The sequence below is a fragment of the Pseudophryne corroboree genome, chromosome 9 (genome assembly GCF_028390025.1).
Source record: "Pseudophryne corroboree isolate aPseCor3 chromosome 9, aPseCor3.hap2, whole genome shotgun sequence".
Lineage (NCBI taxonomy): Eukaryota > Metazoa > Chordata > Amphibia > Anura > Myobatrachidae > Pseudophryne > Pseudophryne corroboree.
In genome coordinates, this window is record NC_086452.1 from 374,006,382 (window position 1) to 374,028,800 (window position 22,419).

At 39.4% G+C, this 22,419-nt stretch overlaps 1 protein-coding gene across 2 annotated transcripts in view; it reads left to right on the forward strand.

Moving 5' to 3' along the window:
- The window catches only part of SLC6A1 (solute carrier family 6 member 1), a 317,457-nt gene that overhangs the window by 16,860 nt on the left and 278,178 nt on the right, over positions 1 to 22,419 (forward strand). The window contains exon 1 of one of the 2 annotated variants that reach the window (XM_063940754.1): positions 11,247 to 11,270. The exons of the other annotated variant lie outside the window; for it this stretch is intronic. The gene's annotated coding sequence lies outside the window, so the exon portion shown is untranslated. Of the gene's footprint in view, positions 1 to 11,246; positions 11,271 to 22,419 lie in introns of those variants that run through there. 2 annotated transcript variants of the gene reach the window in all.

The following is a 22,419-nucleotide window of genomic DNA, read 5'->3' on the forward strand; positions in this document are numbered from 1 at the left end:
TAATAATAGCAGTAGTAGTAATATTAGTAGTGATAGTAGTAATAGCAGTAAGTAGTAGTAGTAGTAGTAGTAATAGGGGTAGCAGTAAGTAGCAGGAGTAGATTAAGAAAAGATTGGTTGATATGGAAGAAAAAAAATGTCATTGAGAGCATTTAGCAACAGAAGAATTGCTGCAAAATGCCATCAATTACCCATGCCCTCACAGAACATCTGAGAATGGGGCTAACCCCCATAGTTTGCGATGCTATCCAATTCTCTAATTAAAGTATACTGCTTATGAATATGTTTTGATGGCACAACCTCAGTGAGCTTCTTGCAGTACCAGGAGCTATTTATATCTTGGCTCTGCACCAGGTTTAGATTGATTGGTGCTGATGGAGAGTTGAATGCATGCCTGTTTGCAGAGAATATCTTGCATGTCTTTGCTATGTACATGAGCCGTAACTTGGCATGCACCAGTATGAGCAATACAATCCAGTTACATCTCCTCTTGTTACTTAAGAAGTGTGATTGGGCTATAACAGGGTTTTTTAATAGACAATGCTCATTGAGGGCATGTCAAAAGAATTGTTGGCTTTGTACAGAAGCATAAATACACCTGTTTTCAGATGTATGTTTTGCACCAAGTTTAGGACTGGTGGAACTGTGTACTGGTGACTATGATGTACATCAAGCTAAGTGGAAAGTGGTGACCTCACTGCACCAATGCACACAACACAGCTTACATACAAATACACAGTAAGCATTAAGGGCCTGATTCTGAGTCAGACACAGCCACATCCGAGTCTGCAACTTTTGGTCATCACACATCCAGTGGCTTCACTCTGGGTGGCTCTGGGAAGTTGTCATGCATCATAGGATGTGGTCTCATGTCCATGAAGCTAAGCCACCCTGATGTGTGACATATTGGTGTCATGACTGAGTGTCAGGCCCCTGTATTCAGCAAGTTGGGGGCTTGCCCAGTACTCCAGGAGTAGCTGGGCAACAACAAGCTTCTATCTTCCAGCATCTTACTATATTGGTGGTTGTGGACAGCTCGTCAAATACTGCACACCTTGTAGATGCTCAAATACCACTTGGTGTCCCTTTAGACTAACCAGGTGCAGATTTTATATCTGAGTATGGCTTCCTTTGTGAGAGATTAAGCATCTGTGTATGCAATCAGTTCAGCAACACGGTCGAGACAATACCTTCACATGCCCATAAAATGGACCATCTCTATGCATCTGAATAGCAACCTCCCAGTCGTTACTCAGGAATGTCCAATACATTTTTCAATGTACTTCTCTGATAATCAGCTGAAGACACAGCATGGGATCACCATCACACAGAAGAATGTGACCATCAGACATCTGAGCAACCCTACTGTACTGTATGTCTGCCGCAGCTAAGCTGCTGAAGCCCAAAACTGTGCATCCGGATATGCAGACACTGGCGTCAGCCACTCCCAAAACGTAGGCGACACTACCCACGTTTTGAGCAACGGCCCCCTTCTACTGCTACAAATGCCTGCAGCTTGCTAATCAATCTGTGGCATACAGTGCATTGCAACCAGGCTCGGAGCAACATCGTGGCACATGCTCACTGCGGCGCATGCACAGTTCAGAATGCATCAGTCATTTGCGTCTAAATTGGGATTTTGTCTGGGGCTGAATCAGGCCCATTCTTGGGATTGCATATGCAGTGCAACTTAGACGCCTGTGCAATAAAACTGCTCAAGAACTGTACATCCGACATAGACATAGCATGCACATCAGCCCCTACATTTCATGCACACGATGCAGTTTTAATTACATTCGACTTGTGTTGCCTTAGCCTCATTGTGTGTTTTGCTGCAGTAAATGAGCGTGTACGTTCTTTAAACACATTTGCACATTTGGGGGTAAATTTACTTAGATTGGAGTTCTATTTAAGATGGGATGTTGCCCATAGCAACCAATCAGATTCCAGGTATTATCTTCTAGAAAGTGCTAGGAAAATGAGAAGTAGAATCTGATCTGATCCCATCTTAAATAGAACTCCCATCTTAGTAAATTTACCCCTTGGAATCAGTTGATCAGGTCCACAGTGGCCTCAATACATAAAGATGACATCTTCATAAACAAATACTTAATTCTGCTTATATTTGGTATATTAGTGCAGGGAGTATTAATTAAGTCCAGTGCAGCATATAGATACAAGAAAAACTTGCAAATATGCAAATCTGATATTTAGACCTAAGATTACTTTTTGAAAAAAAATTTTTACATGTGATTGTTAAACAACTGTTATCAGTTACTATTGGCTTATTTTGAACACATAACCCCCATTCCATTTTCATGTGGGTGTAAAATTTAATTAATGCATTGTAAACCCTGATACTCCATTTTTTATTTATTTAAAGCACAATGGCCTTAATTTGGGGAAAAAATATACCAAATTTAAGATTTGTATTGGTACTGGTTACTTGAGTGAGATAACTAAATAATCTCTTTACAATTGTCCAGAGGATGAAAAAAAGAAAAATCAATACATAATAAATAACAGACAATGGGGTATTATCTATCTATTGAAACTCAGGGTTAAAATGTCAAAGGCTGTCGGAAAAGTCATCAAGTTCTGTCTCTTTAATAAATCAATCCTATCACATTCCAATTGGAGCTTTCACTGATTATCTGAGTTACAATATGCACGTTTCTCCTCATCGGATAAAGGAACAATGAAATATACAACAAAAATGTAGCCATAATCTTTCATATGCAGAAGAATTATGGTAATTTGTTACAAGCCTTAAAAGTATACTATATTCTCATCAAAGTCATGTCTGCTTTCATTAGGTTTCTAAAGGAAACATGTCTAGTATTTTAAAAACATATATTAAACAAAGATATTCACAAGGTACAGTATGTTAGTGTATGCCACAACTTTTGTAAATAAATACACATTAGGGCTGACGTAAGCTTGGACGCATTTTGTGTATAAAGCACAGACGCAAGACGTGCCAGAAAACAAGAGTTTGCAGAGCTTGCAAAGCTGAACACATCTCAAAATGCTTCCAGCATTGCCAAGGACACATACAGTTTTACATCAGAAGAAAACAGTAGTAAATGCATCAGGTTCATATCAGGAGAAAACAGTAGTATACAGTATGTGCCTAGTTTATGCCAAGAGATAAGGCTTGATAGTAGTACTGTAGTAGTAAATGCTACAGTCACAATACTATAATGAAATATTATCTACAGTCTGTGTCTGTACAGTATTATTAATAAATACTAGAGTTGTATTTAACATTTAGAATACAAGTGCAGATAACATTAAGTTAAATTAAATCTAAACATTGTTTGTCTTCCCCTTTAAATAAAAATCAGATTCTTATGCCCTACTGCAGACCATGTGGAATGCAATGACAGACGGTACGAATTGTGACCCCCCCCCCCCCCCCCCCCTTCACCAGTGTCAAGAAAGTGTGAGGAGGCAGTGATTGAGACAGTTGGGGGTGGTAAGAAAGTGCTGTGGAGGACGAAGAGAGAAAAGGGAGGAGAAAAAGTGAGATGGGGTGTAAAGTGTTGGGGTAGAGAGTGTGGGAGGAGATAATGTAAAGAAAAAGGTGGGCCTTGAGATAGCGATAAATAAACAGTAAATAATAGCCAGGCAACACTGGACCTTACAGCTAGTATAATTTAAATAAAGCAAATAGATCACAGTTGCCACAGCAATAACAATAGTAATAGTAATAATTTCAGTGGGATGGATCAAGATGCACTCAGGGTTTGAGCACCCACAAATTATACACTTTCTGGCAGATGCGTCTTTATTGTGGTTTGCATGAACCTCATTTGTGTGAACACTATTTTTCTGTACTTGTCCTGCGCTTGCATTCCCAACCATACCCTGTTCCTCCTATAAGCATAAGAAATTGTAAGCAGCCTCCTGCTACAGAATCTGTCCTTCCCCACTACCAGCTCTCTCCTATAAACTTCAGTGAGATTGATCACCTCCTGTAGAACCCTTTACTGGCTCCCCATCTCCACCAGGATCCAATGCAAGGTTTTCACCTTCACCTTCAAAACTCTCACCAGCTACTCCCCCATATATAGCAGTCATTTTCTCAAGTTACATCCACTCTTGCACTTTCCAATCTTACTAAGTAACAACCTCATACTTCTAAATCCAAGACTTCTGTGCTGCACCCTACTGGTGTAACTCCCAACCTTCCCTAAACTTCACTCCAAGTGGTTCCTCAAAACCTACCTCTTCAGCAGTGTGTAGTTCACCTCCACCTCATAGTTTTCCTACCATTCCACCCATCTCCCCTACCAAATCCTCTCCCTTTGTCGCCTCTCATGGGCAGGGCCTTCCGAACTTTTATGTCTCCAGTCTTTCCTATATATTTGCACTATTCCATCCTTGGTGCTCTCTTTAACTGTATGATTGTTCAATTAATTGTATGATTGTTCAATGAATTGTATAATTTGCACACCCTCTGTATGGTATGATTATACGTTCTCTGCAAATTAACATACATCCTATATTGATGCACAACTGTTTTCACATTACTTGTATTTTTATGTATGTTATTATTATTATTATTATTATTATTATTAATTCTGTTTCATGTAATTGTTCCTGCCTTTGCCATTGCTTCAGAATATATAAATAATCTTTGATTATGATGATGATGATGATGATGATGATGATGATGAGTAAAATATGTGTCAATCTACATAATGATGGAAACTTAAGAATATGTGTGTGTATATGCAGTATGAAAATGGATATTTTGTGCAAAAAAGAAAAAAAGCTTACTTATAGCTCTACACCAGCCTCAAAGAAGTTTGATGTCATTACTTATGTGTGTATTCTGATGTCATCCTTCAGTGATCTTTAGAAAACTAGTCTAATATAAGTAATAATGTACCTCCTGCTTTAAATTATAATAGATATTAGAAGACACCTCCAATTTACATCACCATAAATATAAGCACCTTGTCTACATCCTCCTGCTTTCATATACTCACATAGCCGAATAATGACTTCTAATATCCATATACAGTACTTCACGATAGGGAGGGTATTTTCCACTGTAGCTGTTATTTGTTAGTGCATATTATTATTATTATTATTATTATTATTATTTAATGAATTAATTAATTAATTTGAACTTTCAAAAATGAGTACATTGTTTAAGGAGGCTGCAGTTCTGAAAAAAAAAAACATTACAGCTATGAAGGTAAATTGCAGCATATTCTCCTTCTTTTATAGTACATTTCAACTATCTTCTGGTAGAACATTAGTAAGTACTCATTTTTGCAAAACTATCTGTGCAGATCCAATTGGTATATAATATTTTGGAGAGTTTAGAAGTATTCATAAATACAAGCTTACTGCAGGATATTATCACAGCTGCATCTCACTCAGCTATAAAAAAAAACCCAGTACTAGAAAATATAAATAAATCTTCTTTAGAACTTAAGATATATACGTGCTCTGGGACAGACAATCCATGAGAACAAACAGAAGGAAATAGCAGACTTATTAAGTACTACAAACAACTCCGAAATGAATTTACCTTACAGAAGTGTGCTCTGCCTATACACAGCGCTAAAACATTATTATTATTTTTTGCCTAGGCAATATTATGTTCTTTTCAGATGGGTTTATAGGAAAAGAAGCCTAAAAGCTTCACAGGAGGAAGAGATGTAAAAAAACGTGCCTTCTGTATGTTTTCAGACAATCCTAAAATACTTCTATGGATAAATCACACTTACCTTTAATTTATTTTATCCAGTTCCAGATCCTAGGTAAAATGTGTGCATGCTACATAACTTTTGCACAAGCTATTATTCCCCATTAACTATATGGGGGTAGGACGGGTCACTGTCCTATTTTAGAAGCATTCAAACTGATTACATAATGCTGATTTCAGCTCGTGAAGTACTCTTTCTTCTTCAGTATTCCATACTGTCAGTGCATATATTCTTTAATATGTGTAAGATCTGATAAATTAGTTTTAAATTCCTACATTTCCTACAGTATTCTTCTGTCAGTGGTCATTCTATTATTATACTGTATATTTATATATTTTTAAAGAATAATCTAATTGTACCTCCCCCAATTGTGTAGCCGCTTCTTTAATTTAATTTGAATTTGCAGCTAATTAGTAATTAATCAGAAAATGTGCACTTATAAGATCAAGTTTAACCAATCAAACCTAAACAACAGTAAAATACACAAATCAATTTACTAAACAAAATACCACTAAAATAGAATTAGGATTAGAAAATCCATAATGATAGAGAGAAATCAATGTCCCTGGTTTATAAATCTACATGCATCAATATATATATAACAAAAAAAAATCAAATATATATGTCAAATATGCCAATTACATAATTAGGAATAATATCCTAGAACAAAAAATTAACAAGAATTATCTAATTACAGTGGAAGAAAAACATCAAGTCAACACACCACAATATGATTGAAAACGTCTCCATTTTGACTTTATTTGGAATATTCAGGCTGATTTTTCTATGAATTTATTGTTATTTATTTACTTTCATACTTCATCAAGGTTATTGGGTGCAGCATCGCTAGAGTTATGGATATTTCAGTTGAAACTTTGTAGCTCTGATTCTGCCGAAGAAGGCTATGCCAGCAATTAATACATGATTATTTTATAATACCATAAATCTATCTGAGGTATTGAGTTACTATATAAGATTTTGACATGAAATGAACTTTTTGGAGTTGAAGAGTTTATAAGAGTTCTTTGAAATATGGAAATTTTGTAATCTGTACAGTATCACTTTAACAGAACTATTTCACTATTTAAATGTCAGTATTACTGTAGTGCCAGTTCTGGCCAGGCAACTTAGCAGTAAGATGTGTTCTTAAAATTTAGGTGGATTTTCATCAAACGAGCCTTTTAATTTTAATCTTCTTTATTATCAGAATAAATTTACTTTGTAGTTGGGACAGCTATGAAGTTGAATCATAAGTATAATATACTTGAACCGACACAATACTTACTATTAAAATATATAATTTTAACATTTTATTTCTTTATTTCCTATCTTTATACCACCAAAACCTCAGAGCGATACATAATTAATGTTTTTGCTTGTTTAAAAATATGAATGTATAGACTTTTTTCAAATAGAACATAGTTGCCAGCTGTCCCATTATCTGCATGAGACTTTGGTATGTTACCCTATTTCTTGCCTCCAGGCTAAGTTGCCTAGTCAGGCAGGGCCATTACACAGGTCTGAGAGGCTTCATCAGAATCACCTTTACCTCTGTTGCTTGAAAAAGCAGAATTCTAAAGGTCCATACAGGCTGGGTGATTTTGAGCTGAAAGCAGCTCACTTTTGGTGTTTTGAGCTGCTTTCAGCTCAAAACCGCCCAGTGTGTATGCCCCGGCGATGAGTGCCGATGCGTGTTCCCACTTCATCGCCGGTGGCCGCCATTCATCTGCTGGTATTACCAGTAGATGAACGGAAGGGTGAACGGCTTTCCATAGCGTCCTGCTATGGAAAGCCGTTTACCCCCGCTGACATCGCTGGCCAGGGGGGAAAAGCGCTCAGTGTGTATGCACTGAACAGTTTTCAGCCCAGCGATGTCAGCCATCATCGCTGTGCATACACACCGGGCACAAACGCCCAGTGTGTATGCACCTTAAGTGTTCCTGCAGTTTTGGAGTTGTTGTCAGCCAACTGGCTTATAGCAGCTTCATTTCTATTCTCCCCCTGAGTTCAGACAGAGAAGTTCTGTTAGTGAAATAAATAGTGACCAAAGAATGGGCTCTGCATTGAATGCTAAGGGTTAGACTGGCACACAAAGGTAACCCCCGGTGGGCCCCATTGCCCAGGGACCCACCTCCTCCTTTAGGGATCAGTTTCCAGACTATGCACTTAATTTATACATTATACATATGTTACCTTGCACAGGAATATGGTGTATTTATAGTGCATTGCTGTTATTAATATGTTTCCCCCTCATGTTCTAGTTCAACAGTGTATGCTAATATTCCTTTTCCACTGCTGCAATAACAAGAATTATTCCTAGCTCTACCTGGGTCATGCCTCAGTTTAAAAAGTTCCTTGATAAATAACCCAGTGACCCAGGAATCCAACCCGAGTAGTTACCAAGGTTGGACCTGGGAAGGACCCGGGTAATGGTGCAGTGTAAATGGGTGACCTGGGTCATTCAACCCAGGTCTCGTTAAAAGCCTGTGTGGTCTATTTACTAAGCCTTGAGCGGAGATAAAGTGGTGCAACTACCAACCTTCCCCAACCTTCACTCCAAGTCATTCCTCAAATCCTACAGATACCTCTTTAGCAGTGTGTACTTCATAGTTTTCCTACCATTCCACCCATCTGCCCTACCAAGGGGTCTATTTACTAATCTTTGGATGGAGATAAAGTGGACGGAGATAAAGTACCAACCAATAAGCTCCTAACTGCCATGTCACAGGCTGGGTTTGAAAAATGACAGTTAGGAGCTGGTTGGCTGGTACTTTATCTCTGTGCACTTTATCTCTATCTAAGGCTTAGTAAACAGACCCATTTGAGAGCTGGATCACTGGTGCTTGGGCTGATGTTATCTCCAAGCACCAGCAGAGGGAAGATTAGCCACTAACCCCGGTGCAGTATGTGGTGTGAACAAAATTTTAAGCAGCTGTGACTTGGCTAGAAACCGTGTCTATTTACCTGAGTCAGACCCAGGTTTTAGGTTGAAAAAGGGTAAAAGTAACCAGGGACTGGTCTTTATAGAGCATTCTTTGCCAGTATGGACTGACCAATATATTGTATACTAGTCAACAGGGAATGGGCTTTGCATTGCACACTGTGGCACCTAGCCATAAATACATTGTACATTGGCTGTAAAGTACTGGGCTCTTAAGTTGTATACTGGTCAACAGAGACTGGTCTTTTTATGGCATAGTGACTTTTGGGCAATGGACAACCATTTGAAATGTTTGCATATCCCTTGCCGTATTTTATTGATATTTTTCCCTTCACCCTTTACACTGAATATGTATCCTCTCATTCCCACATAAATCTTTCCTCTTGCAACCTCATATATCAGCCATTTTCAAGGTTTGTCCGCCTATGGTCTTTTAGTTTTCAGTATTTATCTCTTGCTCATTTATTATGCGTCCAGTTCTGAATTGGATGGGGATAGAACAACCTTTAGACAACATGATGTTCAGAGCAGCAATTTGTTTTTAGAGATAGGTGTGACGAGCTTGTGGGTGGCAGTATCCTGTCTACTCCTGTGATTATGTTAATGAGGACAACAGTTCCGTGTGTCACGATGTGTGCAGAGTATTGAAATGGATGTGGCTTATAGTTCAATCACTTTGTTCGTCCACTGAAGCTATTGACTTGTCAACATTGTAGAAAGTTACTCAATTACCTTAATGGAAATACCAATTAAGGGTGCAGTACCTTAATTGGTATTTCCCTGGAGGTAATTGAGTACCACTCCATCTATTGCCTGTACATACAGTATACCACATTTACATCAATACAAGACTGTATCTGTGTCATGCCTACACACACAGACTCTGTAGACACACCCCTAACTAGTACCCACCACTTTGCCTCCTACATTTGTTTTCCCCAACATGCTCATGTAGAGCACAAGAAGAATTCCCCAACACACGTTTCCCATACTATACAATATTATCTTCCTGAACAGCTCCCCAGTTTAGACCCACACAGCTATCTGACACCACATGGTTCATGGGAAGTGCAGATCCTACCTTTCCTGTATATTATCATTTAGGTGTTCCTGTTTTTATCTTTTACTGTATGTTGAGTACCATCTCAAACTTAAAAAAATGTGTATGTTTATTGGTTTAGGATCAATCAATAAATTGTAGTAGTAATTGGTTCTAACCAAAGAACAGTCCAGAAGAATAATGTTTTGAAATTTACACCTTTGTAGTCACACTCCCGTAAAACTACTCTAACATATCAATTATAACACTTCTTGGCTAAAAAGTTGTTGGTAATTTCTATTTACTTTTTGTTGTATTATATTGTTTACAACTAGCCCAACGGATGTCAGATTTGTGTGCTACAAAACTACAGTATGACTATTTTTAGCTCAACAGAATCAGGTACAATAAATCCAGCAATTGTTCTGTGGCTTCATTACAATCTTACCATCTGATTGATGATTGTATGAAAACAAAATGATTAGTCTTTGTCAGCTTGTTTTGCAAGATCCTTTGTCATGTTGTGTATGAGAAATGACAAGAGGAGTTGACAATTGTATTCAGTATAAAGACTACATTTTATACTAGGAATTGCATGTTAAGAGAGATGCAAAGTGCTTTTTACTAGCTCCAAGAATCTAACGGATGACATGTTTACAAAATCCTGTCTACAAGCATTACATTCAGAACAATAGCCTATTCAGTTAACAATACTGTACCAGTGACTAGTACAATTATATACAATAGCACATGTTCCAAATACAATATAAATACTTTAACAGCTCTATCATTCTCATCATCTTTGTTACCTATTTCCAAAAGGTGCTTACACCTTTAATTATCTCTGTGGATGTGAGGGTTATTTTCCTGTGGGTTCTTTGTTGATTACTATAATGAAATGTGGGAATTGTTTCACATTTACTGTATGCAAATAAATCAGGTAAACAAATGAGACCAGATGCATAGCCAATTAACATGGATGAGAATTTATTTTTTTCACATTGACCTTTATACTTCTATGGAGCATTTATTTGATTTAAATGCTTATTTTTGAGATGCCTTTAGTGAAATTGTAAGTAAAACGCTTATTTAAAAATGATTCACATAAAACCAATACACTGAAACCCATGAATCAGACACTTGCTTTGGTTACTTTAATTTTCATTGATCTAAGCTAATATCTTTGTTAGAGATGGGGTAGAAGGGTGACATGAGTGACAACACAGGGCACATATTTACCTGCTAATTTTACCTGATCCCACCCAGTTATCTCAGGTCCTCCAAAAATGTTCAATGGTATTTACCATAGAAATGCAATAAATATAAAGTCTGTGTTATATCTTAATTGATCTATATACAGATGGGTCCACGGTTATCTTGGCTAGTTTGCTGCACCTAGGCACAACATGGTTTATTAACATAAATCCTTCATCTATTGTTCTCAGATGCAATACAATACAGAGAACAATACAGCAGGGGACTAAGTCATTACAGCAGGGGAATAAGTCCAACTGCCCAGTCTCAGTTAATCCTATTAAAGATCAAGATAAACATGGACCCATCTGTAAGTATCTCAGTAGTATTTAGTCTGGGAAATATGTTAGTTTGCAAAATTGTTTGCTGTGCCTGTATGCTTTACTGCAATAATGGCTGCTCCATCTGTATAATGCTATGGAGCAAAAATAACTGTGTGATTTAAAAAAAAAAAAAAGTGATAGCTTTTATTTGCTAGTGTAAAGGTAAATTAATTATTGGTGTTTATAGACTTTATTTTCCAATAGATTTTAAGTTTGCGAGCAGGGCCCTCTTACCTCTTTGTCTCCCTGTTATTACCCGGTCTTATTTAATTACTGTTCTACTACTGTATTGTTCCCAATGTAGAGTGCAATGGAACGTGCTGGCACTATGTAAGTAAACATTAATAATGATAGACTTACAGTAGACTAATAAAGGGCCATTAAACACACACCAAAACTCCTGTTCTTCATTAATCACATCCCCACATTCCCCTGCTGAAATGATAAGGGGCTTTTTACGTAAGATGAAATGTTGAGCCTAGAAATGAAGCAAAATTCTGGATTTCATTTTAAATGTTTCATTTTTTATCAACATATATGGCCTAGAGTCAGGGACACTTTAAGTGACAAGGAGGCCATATGTAGCCTCCTCCGTCTGTGCCTCTTCCTCTCTACTGGCAGCGCTGTAGAGTTTAAGCACTAGAGTGCTCAGACTCTAATGTGCATGCGCAGATCTCCAGGAAAACATTGAGGCGGCCATTTTCCCAGTGATTTCTCTACTGCGTATGCACAAAATGCTGTGAAAATGGGCGCCATACCATTTTCTCAGTAAGTGCAACAGCACTGCTGCCATTGGTTTATAACTCTGTATGGGCAAGTATTCAAAAATAGGTGTAGGGTGTGCGGTGTGGCCCCCCTGGACTCAGGGGCCCATGTGAACCACACACACTGTACCCATTATAAATACGCCAGTGCCTAGAGTGTTACCAGTTCTAACCCTACCACACCATACAACCTAATGGATTGTCCTCTCACTGTGCCAGTTCTCTCGTACTGGGTTGTGTAGGTCCCAAATACATTTATGGTAAGTTATCTGTATGAAAATTAAGGTAAAATAAGATTTGTATTTGTTAAAACAATGAGCCAAATGTCACAGGGTTGCGGGAGTATGAAATTGCAGAGATTTTGGTTTAAGTTAGCAATAAAATTTAAAGTGGCAATGGTAATTAAGGCAAAACCAGATTAACTTTACTGCTTTAAAAAATTGTTGCTAACTCGACAAAAGTTCTGCACTTTCATAATCCTACACCCTGCTAGATTTGGTATAATATTATTACAACTAATTCTCAAGGCACTAAAATGCTTTTTAAGGGACTTCAAAAAGATATTGGCCAAGTTTTACTATTAATCACAAAGTAGCTTAATTAGAAATATAGACTTAACTACTTACAGTATATGTACCAAATAAGATTTGTTCAGTCAACCCCGTAACCAACCTTCACATTCAATAAGTTATTAAAAAGTCAAATTATGTATAAAAGTTTCTCAGCTGTAAAATGCAATTGAAAGATGAGCTGATATTTTTAATTTATAGAGTAAATTCTTCCATTTCATGCTAAATTCATGGTTTAGTAAGAACCTAACTGTGCAAGGGAAGTGGAAACAATTTGCAAGTAGTTTGATAAATATCACCATTTAAGGGCTGATTATCATAACTTGCAGACCATGCAATTGTAAATAGTTTGCATAATATAGATGCTGAAAATTGCTTTTTTGAGATGTTGTTCAAAATGATTTAAACCTACTTGTAAATAATTTTATTAATAATTAATTTTTTTTCACCTACTCATAGGCGAAAAAAAATATTTATAGCATACTATAAATAATTGTAGTAGCTGTTGCAGTAAGTGATTAGAGTATGAGGAGAATGTTATTGGATGCTCCAATATCCTAATTTTATAATACATGGGTCCCTCAGCATTATTGTTGGGTCCTAAAAGTGTTGATATACTGTAGGTGCCAGCATTGTGTCCACACGTCAGATAATGTAACAAGGTCTTAGCTTTATTAACCAGGCAGAACAGTTTGCAGGATAGCACATGGTTAATGCTGATATACTCAGTGGTGGATTTCCCACTAGGCACATGAGGCACATGCCTTGGGGGGGGGGATTGCTGGGGGACGGCACACCAGGCTGAAGAAGCCACATGATTCCATTTATTTGTCATTACAAGTTATTTTTTTAAATATTTTTGCATCTGGCAGGAGTGGAACAATTGGCAGTAAATTGTGTCCAGAAGGTGGTAATGGGGTGAGGTTGGGGCTACTTTGGTGGTCTCGAGGCATCCAGACTGACCCCCGAATTTAAGGGGGCAGTGACGTGATGGGGGTGGTGGTGATGGGGGGGGGGGGTTGGCCGATAATAATCCACCCCTGCGTATACTGTATACAACAGGCACACTGTAGGCATGTACAGATCCTGACAGAAATGTATGCGGTAACACCGGTTTTGTGCAGACAAATGGGAGCACACACCTGTATGAACACAGGACAGGAGTGGAGGTGAAGTATGCACCAACTTGTATGCATAGCGGTAGTGACACAGTGGAACATGCATGGTGTCTCCTGTGTGTCTCAGTGGGAAAATTTTCCTCTATGGAGAAAAAAGCTGAAGGCATGTGGTAAAGCTGTGCACGTTCAGTAATGCATCTCTGGCACTTTGGTGTTCTCCTTTAACAGTTTTCTTCTTTATCTCTTTGTTTTGACTCCATTGCTTACAATTCCACATATCAGCAAGACATTGTCCTAGTCCATCTTCATTTGAGGATACAGCAACATCAGAGCTTATGAAATCTATTTTAGTAGTTTAGGAATACGAGGATGTACACAAGCCTCACCGTTTTTTTAATTTAAGTGTTCTTTACCAGCTGCACTTACATGTAATACATAACCTGAGTAGCTAATAATACAATAATGCCAAATAATAATTGTTTTGCTCTTGTGGCCAACTTAAATTCTCAAGTAATCCTTTAAGAATTGTTCAATTTATTCTCACATAAGGAGACCTTGATGTTAACCTTTGGAAAACAGTACTTGTGTTTACCAAAGTGTTGATGTGGATAACTTGTAAAAACCATCATAACCAAGCCAGTTACAGTATCTTCACCTTATTTTAAACTGTGTCATCCGCTATGAATTATTTAATGGAGAGAAAAACTATTTTTTTTAAAATATTGGCCTACTCTGTAAATCATGCATTTTCTTTAATACAAATGTTTATTATTAAAGTAGCAACAGCCATCAACGTTTCTATCATGGGTGCAATGTGTGCGGTGCAGGGGGGCCCACACCTCACACACCCATGTTGTTTTAATACATACCTTTCTGGAGTCCCGTGATGGGCGCAGGAGCCAAGGCAAAATCACTCCCAAAATGGCTGCCGCACATGCACGGTAGGTAATTAGTCTCCAGGTCATGGCGGGCACCATATTTCTGGAGACCTGCACATCCACAGTAGACTCTGGCACAATGCTAGAGACTACAGTTCCATGGAGAGGAGAAGGCCCACCCAGAGTCTGCATACAGGCCCCCTCCTCTAGTAAAATGCCCCTGAACCATCCCTATTATAAAATAAATACTGTACCATATTTAATGGTGGCACAGAAGCTACTGTAGGAAAATATATATGCTCCTTGAGAAAACTTTGGTACCTGGTAAACTTAATGTAATTCAATAAGAGTTTTGTCTTGTGTCTTGTGAAAATACATTTTATTCAAATATGGCAACTTGAACAACAAAATCAATATTTGCAATTCCGTCTTGTTCTAAACCAGATGATAGGTTTCATTGCGGTTGTTTAACCGAAGAGCCCTGATGTTTATTCAGTATAGGATGACATCTATGTAGTCTACATATATTAATATGATTTACTGATTATATTTTGACCTGTACATAAATTGATGCCTCCTATTTTCCTCTGTCCTTCTTATTCTATTTCCTGTAATCATGTAATGAAAGAATAGCTATGCACTAATTACAGAAAGTGAACTAATCTCACATGTACAACAATGATGGTTCAGCTGTTTCAATAGGCAATTACTGAATACGCAGTTATTCTCGAGTTTGTATTATATCCCTGTTGCTGACATTTCAGTCTCTATGTAAATTTCATCAGACTTGCAATACAAATCATTGATACAATGTTTACAATAACCAGCTTCCTGGCAGTGTACCTGGTGGATAAATAGATCATTGAACTTTGGTTGCAATTGGGACAGATGTCCCATTTTGCTAAAGAAGAACTGTTCTCTTATTCTTAGTTCTCCCGGAGGCTGTGATGGACAGGAAAAAAAAATCTAATATATCTAATTTTCTTGCAATCCTGTCTGTTCTACATTCTGCTGTCCATATAGACAGTACATGTCCCATGGCATAAACCTCAATTGATATCTATCCTGATGTATTCTGACAATAGTTTTCTTATGTTATTTTCCAACAAGAATATACAATATATCATACACTCTAAATCATCAATGGCCAACGAGTGAACTTGTAAATGTGGTACCAAGATGCAGGTGCTCTAGATGTCTAGGTGGCGCTGTCACTGCCCCCTGCTCCTCCCCGCCGCTCTGTCACTTCGCGCTGTCACTGCCCCCTGCTCCTCCCCGCCGCTCTGTCACATCGCGCTGTCACTGCCCCCTGCTCCTCCCCGCCGCTCTGTCACTGCCCCCTGCAGCTGCCTTAGGCTTGTCGCGCTGATGCACTGGCTGAAGGGGATCTGGTAAGCTAAGGAGGGCTGGGTTTGCTTCTCCCGCCGAGGCAAACCCAGCCCTCCCTCCTCTGTGTGCATGGATCAGTGTGGTGGCCATTTTCAACCAGCTCCGCAGTGTGTGAGGGGGGACCAGCGCGATCAACTCCCGCAGCATCAGCCCCCAGTAAGTAAAATTGGCACAAAAAAAGCAGAGATCAAAAATGTGCCCTACCTGGTGCAGTGTGTCTCAGTGCTCTCTACCTGGTGCAAAGTTTCTCAGTGCTCTCTACCTGGTGCAATGTGTCTCAGTGCTCTCTACCTGGTGCAAAGTTTCTCAGTGCTCTCTACCTGGTGCAGTGTGTCTCAGTGCTCTCTACCTGGTGCAATGTGTCTCAGTGCTCTCTACCTGGTGCAATGTTTCTCAGTGCTCCCTACCTGGTGCAATGTGTATAACGTGCTCTCTACCTGGTGCAATATGTATAATGTGCTCTCTACCTGGTGCAATGTTTCTCAGTGCTCTCTACCTGGTGCAATGTGTATAACGTGCTCTCTACCTGGTGCAATGTTTTTCAGTGCTCTCTACCTGGTGCAATATGTATAATGTGCTCTCTACCTGGTGCAATGTTTCTCAGTGCTCTCTACCTGGTGCAATGTGTATAACGTGCTCTCTACCTGGTGCAATGTTTTTCAGTGCTCTCTACCTGGTGCAATGTGTATAACGTGCTCTCTACCTGGTGCAATGTTTCTCAGTGCTCTCTACCTGGTGCAATGTGTATAACGTGCTCTCTACCTGGTGCAATGTTTTTCAGTGCTCTCTACCTGGTGCAATGTGTATAACGTGCTCTCTACCTGGTGCAATGTTTCTCAGTGCTCTCTACCTGGTGCAATGTTTCTCAGTGCTCTCTATCTGGTGCATTGTGTGTAACGTGCTCTGCCTGGCGCAAAGTGTAGAATGTGCTCTATCTGGCGCAATATGTATAACGTGCTCTACCTGTCGCAGTGTGTATAGGAGGTTATACCTGGTGCAGTGTGTATTAGCTGCACTACTCTGTGGTGTAATGTGAATTGCCACTATTATGTGGCCGTGCCCCTTCCCCACGAAAAACAACGCCCCTACATTTTTGCAGCACGCCTTCGGTGCTCACTGTCCATTCTTTGGCATTTCAGAATGGGAGGACCAAGCATTATAGTATGTACCTAATTTTGCCCTTCTAACTGAAAAATGTGCCCTCCCTAATGAAAAATGTGCCCTCCCCGTGATCAGCACCCTGCCCTAAAAAAATCCTAGAGTGAACACTACTATGGTGCGGTAAAATAAATGTACACTAGCTCTGTCTTATATGCTATAAAAATTCAGGGGTGCAGTTGTTAAAATAATAGCACCCTGGTCCTGTTTGTTGTAAAAATATAGGGGTGCTGTTGTTAAAATAATATTGCACTGGCCCTGTATGCTGTAAAAATTCAGGAGTGCAGTTGTTAAAATGAAAGCACACTGGTCCTGTATGCTGTAAAAATATAGGGGTGCTGTTGTTAAAGTAAAAGTACACTTGTCCTGTATGCTGTAAAAATACAGCGGTGCTTTTGTTAAAATAAAAGTACACTGGTCCTGTATGCTGTAGAAATACAGGGGTGCAGTGAAAATAAATGTATGTTTGTCTTGTATGCTGTAAAATTACAGGGGTATTGTGAAAATACAGGGGTGCTGGCACTGTCCATGGTTGCAATAGGCCTGACCTTCACAACACTGTATGGGAAGAGGAGGATCCTACCACCATTTGCACGCTCTCTGCAAGTGCTCAGAGGAGCACTGTCAGTCCAGTTGCTGATATTGAGATTGAGGATGTCACTGTAGAAGTACACCAGTATGAGGAGGATACGGGTGTAGCTGGCACTACGGAGGAAGTTAACAATGAGGATTCTGATGGGGATGTGGTTTGTTTGAATAAAGCCCCAGTGGAGACAGTTGTTGGCCATGGGATGAAAAAGCCCATGGTCATGTCTGGGCAAAATACCGAAAAAGCTACCTCTTCAGTGTGGAATTATTTCTCCACAAATCCAGACAATAGGTGTCAAGCCATCTGTTGCCTTTGTCAATGCATAGTAAGTTGGGGTAAGGACATTAACCACCTAGGAACATCCTCCCTTATACATCACCTGCAGCGCATTCATCATAAGACATTGTCAAGTTCAGAAACTTTGGGTAATAGCGTAAGCAGTCCACTGAGATATAAATGATGTGGTTTTGTTTGAATATTATTTCTCTGTGATGATAAGGATGTAAACACTGAAGGGGGAGGGGAAATCTGAGGATAAGGATGACATATTGCCACTGTGTCAGCCAGTTTGTGCAAGGAGTGATTAATTGCTTCTTTTTTGGTAGGGGCCCAAATAAACCAATCATTTCAGCCACAGTCGTGTGGCAGACCCTGTCACTGAAATTATTGGTTTGTTAAAATGTGCATGTCCTGTTTATACAACATAAGGGTGGGTGGGAAGGCCCAAGGACAATTACATCTTGCAAACATTTTCTTTGCCACATCATTTCAGGGGTGCTGCCCTAGATGGGGTGCTACCCCTCTGCCCCAACAGTCCAGGGGTGCTGTCCCACTGCCATTTAAGTCCAGGGGTGTTGTTGCTGTCTGCTATGCTGTGTAATTCTCCAGGGGTGCTGCCTATGCTGTATACGTCTAGGGGTGCTGCCGTATAATTCCAAGGGTGCTGCTGTACTTGATCCTAGGTTTATGTTAAAGCTAGAGCAGATATGAAACAAGCTTCAACATCACAAACAGATTTGTGAAAACATAGCCGCAAAGGTGGAATTGGAAATTATCTAAGTGTTTTTAAATAAAGTGTGGAGAAACCACATTTGTGGCCAAAGTCAGTATGACTCAGAAGAGACCGAATCATAATCCAGCACAACTGATGGAGAGGTAAAAGTGATATTTTCTGCTTGAGCAACAGAGAGAGGTTCTTCTTAATTATTTCATGTTAGGGACTCACTCAAATGAATGGCTCCAATTAGTCAACCTTAATTTTGATTTATTATTGATGTTCCACATTTTGGGATTATTTATTTAGAAGATGCGTATTTGTTGATCTTCTTTTCCTAAGGGCTGCGTAGGGTTAATGCAAAACCTCATGGTGTTAGCAGAACAGTGTTTCAGTCATCTTGCATTGCATCAGCTTTCCATTGCACTGCAGCACTAGATGGGCTAGGAGCTCCTGTGAGGCACAAACAGTTACTGAATAAGGCCCAGTATGGAGTCTCATGGTGGCTTACAGCCAGGAAGATGTCTGGCTTGCCAGGCTGAGGCATGCTGTTGGCACAGAAGTTAGCATTGCTACCTCCCACAGTCCTACTTATAGTATGAAATGAGTTTCTACTGTAGAGTGGTAAGCTCCACTAGGGCAGGGGCTCAAAAACAAAAAAATTCACTGCACAGTCGTGCTTAGTACTTCACCGGACCCACCCAAACTCAACTTGCCCCATCCGGGGCTGCTAAAACATCTAAGGGGCTGGTTTAATTAAAAATAAAATAGTAATAAAATAAACAAGACACACAGGTATTCTCACATGCGTGTAACTGGGACACACAGGTATGCTAACATGCGTGTAACTGAAAGCTGTGAAAAACAAAAATAAGGTATCTGCCACAAAATATGTAAATAAAAATGCAATGCAAAAAAAATGGAAAAAAAGAAACCCACGAGATCTTCACCAAATAAGTCTCCAGACTCTATGGAGGAGAAAATATCCAATCTTGATTATGTGGTGTACACTAGTTTATTTGCATCCCAACATTAAATCCAATATTATCTTAATCTCTGAACATGGAGAAGGGGGTACAATTTTGGAGGCTCTGGCCCCTAGTTTTTCAGTTTGTCCAGTAATGTGGTAATTAATAATTATATATTTGTTTGGTTGAAGTCCTTTCTGTTGCACACCAATATGGGAGTGGAGGTGAAAGCCTGTGTGTTATTCCTGATTGTGTGGGCCTTTCAAATTTTTAATAACCTTCTTGACACTGTCCTCTTCCTCTTCTCATAATGTGAAAAGTCATCAAAGAAGGAAGTGGTATGTTTGTAGCTACCTATGATTCGGAGAACTTGGCGAGCATTTTCCAGGGGGACCACCTGTCGCTAAAATTATGGTTTTATTAAACTGTGCATGTCCTGTTTAAACAACATATGAGTGGGTGGAGTTGCCCAAGACAATTCCATCTTGCACCTCCTTTTTTCTTTGCATTATGTACTCTTGGGGCCTGGTTTTTAAAACTGGCATCCTGTCTGCCACTGCAGTGCCACTCCTTTGTTGGTGACATTGCAGATGGTATTGAAGGGAAGGTATTCCTTTTTGCAGATGATACAAATATATGCAACAGGGTAGACACACCGAGAGGGGTAAAACAAATGATTGATGACCTAGGTAGGCTTGAGAAATGGTCAAGAACGTGGCAACTACAGTTTAATGCTAAAAAATGCAAAATCATGCACTTAGGTCTCAAAAACCCAAAGGCTAAATATAGTATCAAGGGTACTATAATGGAAACTACTGAGGAGGAAAGGGATTTAGGAGTCACTGTTTCAAGTGACTTGAAGGCAGGAAAGCAATGCAACAAAGCAATGAGAAAGGCAAGTCAGATGCTTGGTTGCATAGGGAGAGGAATCAGTAGTAGGAAAAAAGAAGTGATAATGCCACTGTATAGGTCATTGGTGCGGCCCCATCTGGAATACTGTGTCCAGTTCTGGAGACCATATCTCCAGAAGGATATAAATACATTATAGAGTATACAAAGAAGGGCAACTAGAATGGTGCATGGCCTACATCACAAAACGTACCCGGAAAGGCTAAAAGATCTTAACATGTATAATTTGGAGGAGAGAAGAGAAAGGGGGGACATGATAGAAACTTTCAAATATATCAAGGGTCTTAACAAAGTTCAGGAGGGAAACATTCTTCAAAGGAAGACAAATATTAGAACTCGAGGACATACACTGAGACTGGAGGGGGGGAGGTTCAGGGGAAATTTAAGGAAAGATTACTTCACGGAAAGGGTAGTGGATAAGTGGAATAGTCTCCCATCAGAGGTGGTAGAGGCTAAGACTGTAGAGCAATTAAAACATGCTTGGGATAGGCATATGCATATCCTTACAAAGAATTAAGGTTCAAAAAGGGTTGAGATTACCTAAAGGATAAAAAAAAGGGGCAGAATAGATGGGCCAAGTGGTTCTTATCTGCCGTCAAATTCTATGTTTCTATGTTTCTATGTAGATGGGCCAGGTGCTTGTGCCACCCACTTGTGTTGCTTAGCTTAGTCATCCAGCGACCTTGGTGCACCTCTTTTTTTTCTTTGCATTATGTGCTCTCTGGGACCTAGTTTTTAAAACTGACATCCTGTCTGCCACTGCTGTGTCACTCCTAGATGGGCCAGGTGTTTGTGCCGCCCACCTGTGTCGCTTAGCTTAGTCATCCAGCAACCTCATTGCACCTCTTTTTTTTCTTTGCATTATGTGCTCTTTGGTGCCTAGTTTTTAAACCTGCCATCCTGTCTACAACTGCAGCGCCACTCCTACCTAGATGGGCCAGGTGTTTGTGCCGTCCACTTGTGTCACTTAGCTTAGTCATCCAGCGACCACGGTGCAACCTTTTGGCCTAAAAACAATATTGTGAGGTGTGAGGTGTTCAGAGTAGACTGGAAATTTGTGTAAATCAATGTTATTGATTTAATTCTGTAGGATCAAAATTACCCCCAAATTCTGTGATTTTAGCTGTTTTTATGTTTTTTTTCCCAAAAATCATCCAGGTCCATAACCCGAAAGGGTGGTTTTGGCAAAACCAATTCAGATTCAAAACAAGAATCGGGATCCAGATCCAAAACCAAAACACAAAACAAATTCGAATAAATGGCTGTGTTTTTGCAATTTGCGACTATACACTAACCACTTTACAATTATACCATGGCCAGAATTGTGACCTCACATCCATTGTAATAGCATTCAAGCACACTTTCTGTGATTACATGCCTATTTCAGCCTGTGTTTTGGCACTTTAATCAGTGACAGTCTTAGACGTGAGACAAAGAGTTTCTGAAAAGGCGCGCATGTACGAGTGAAAAAAAAATCTGAAAAAAGTCTCAAATTGCATTTAAGAATAAGTGCACATAAGGGCTTATGAGCACAGGAGACTACTGCAATTTTATTTTAATCTCTCTGTACCACAGTGATTAACTCTGCTCCATTCACTGTGGAGTAATGGAAAATTAAAGAAATTCTCACAATGCTCAGTAAACAGTATGTCCACATAATACCATTCCCAGGTAGCCATGGGTGTAAGAGTTTAGTCATGTAAGCAGCTACCTATAGCGATCGATCAAGTTATCAGCCATACGTTTGCGGGGACTGCAACTACTGATTAGTGTGACAAAAATTAGAGGATGTCATCTGAC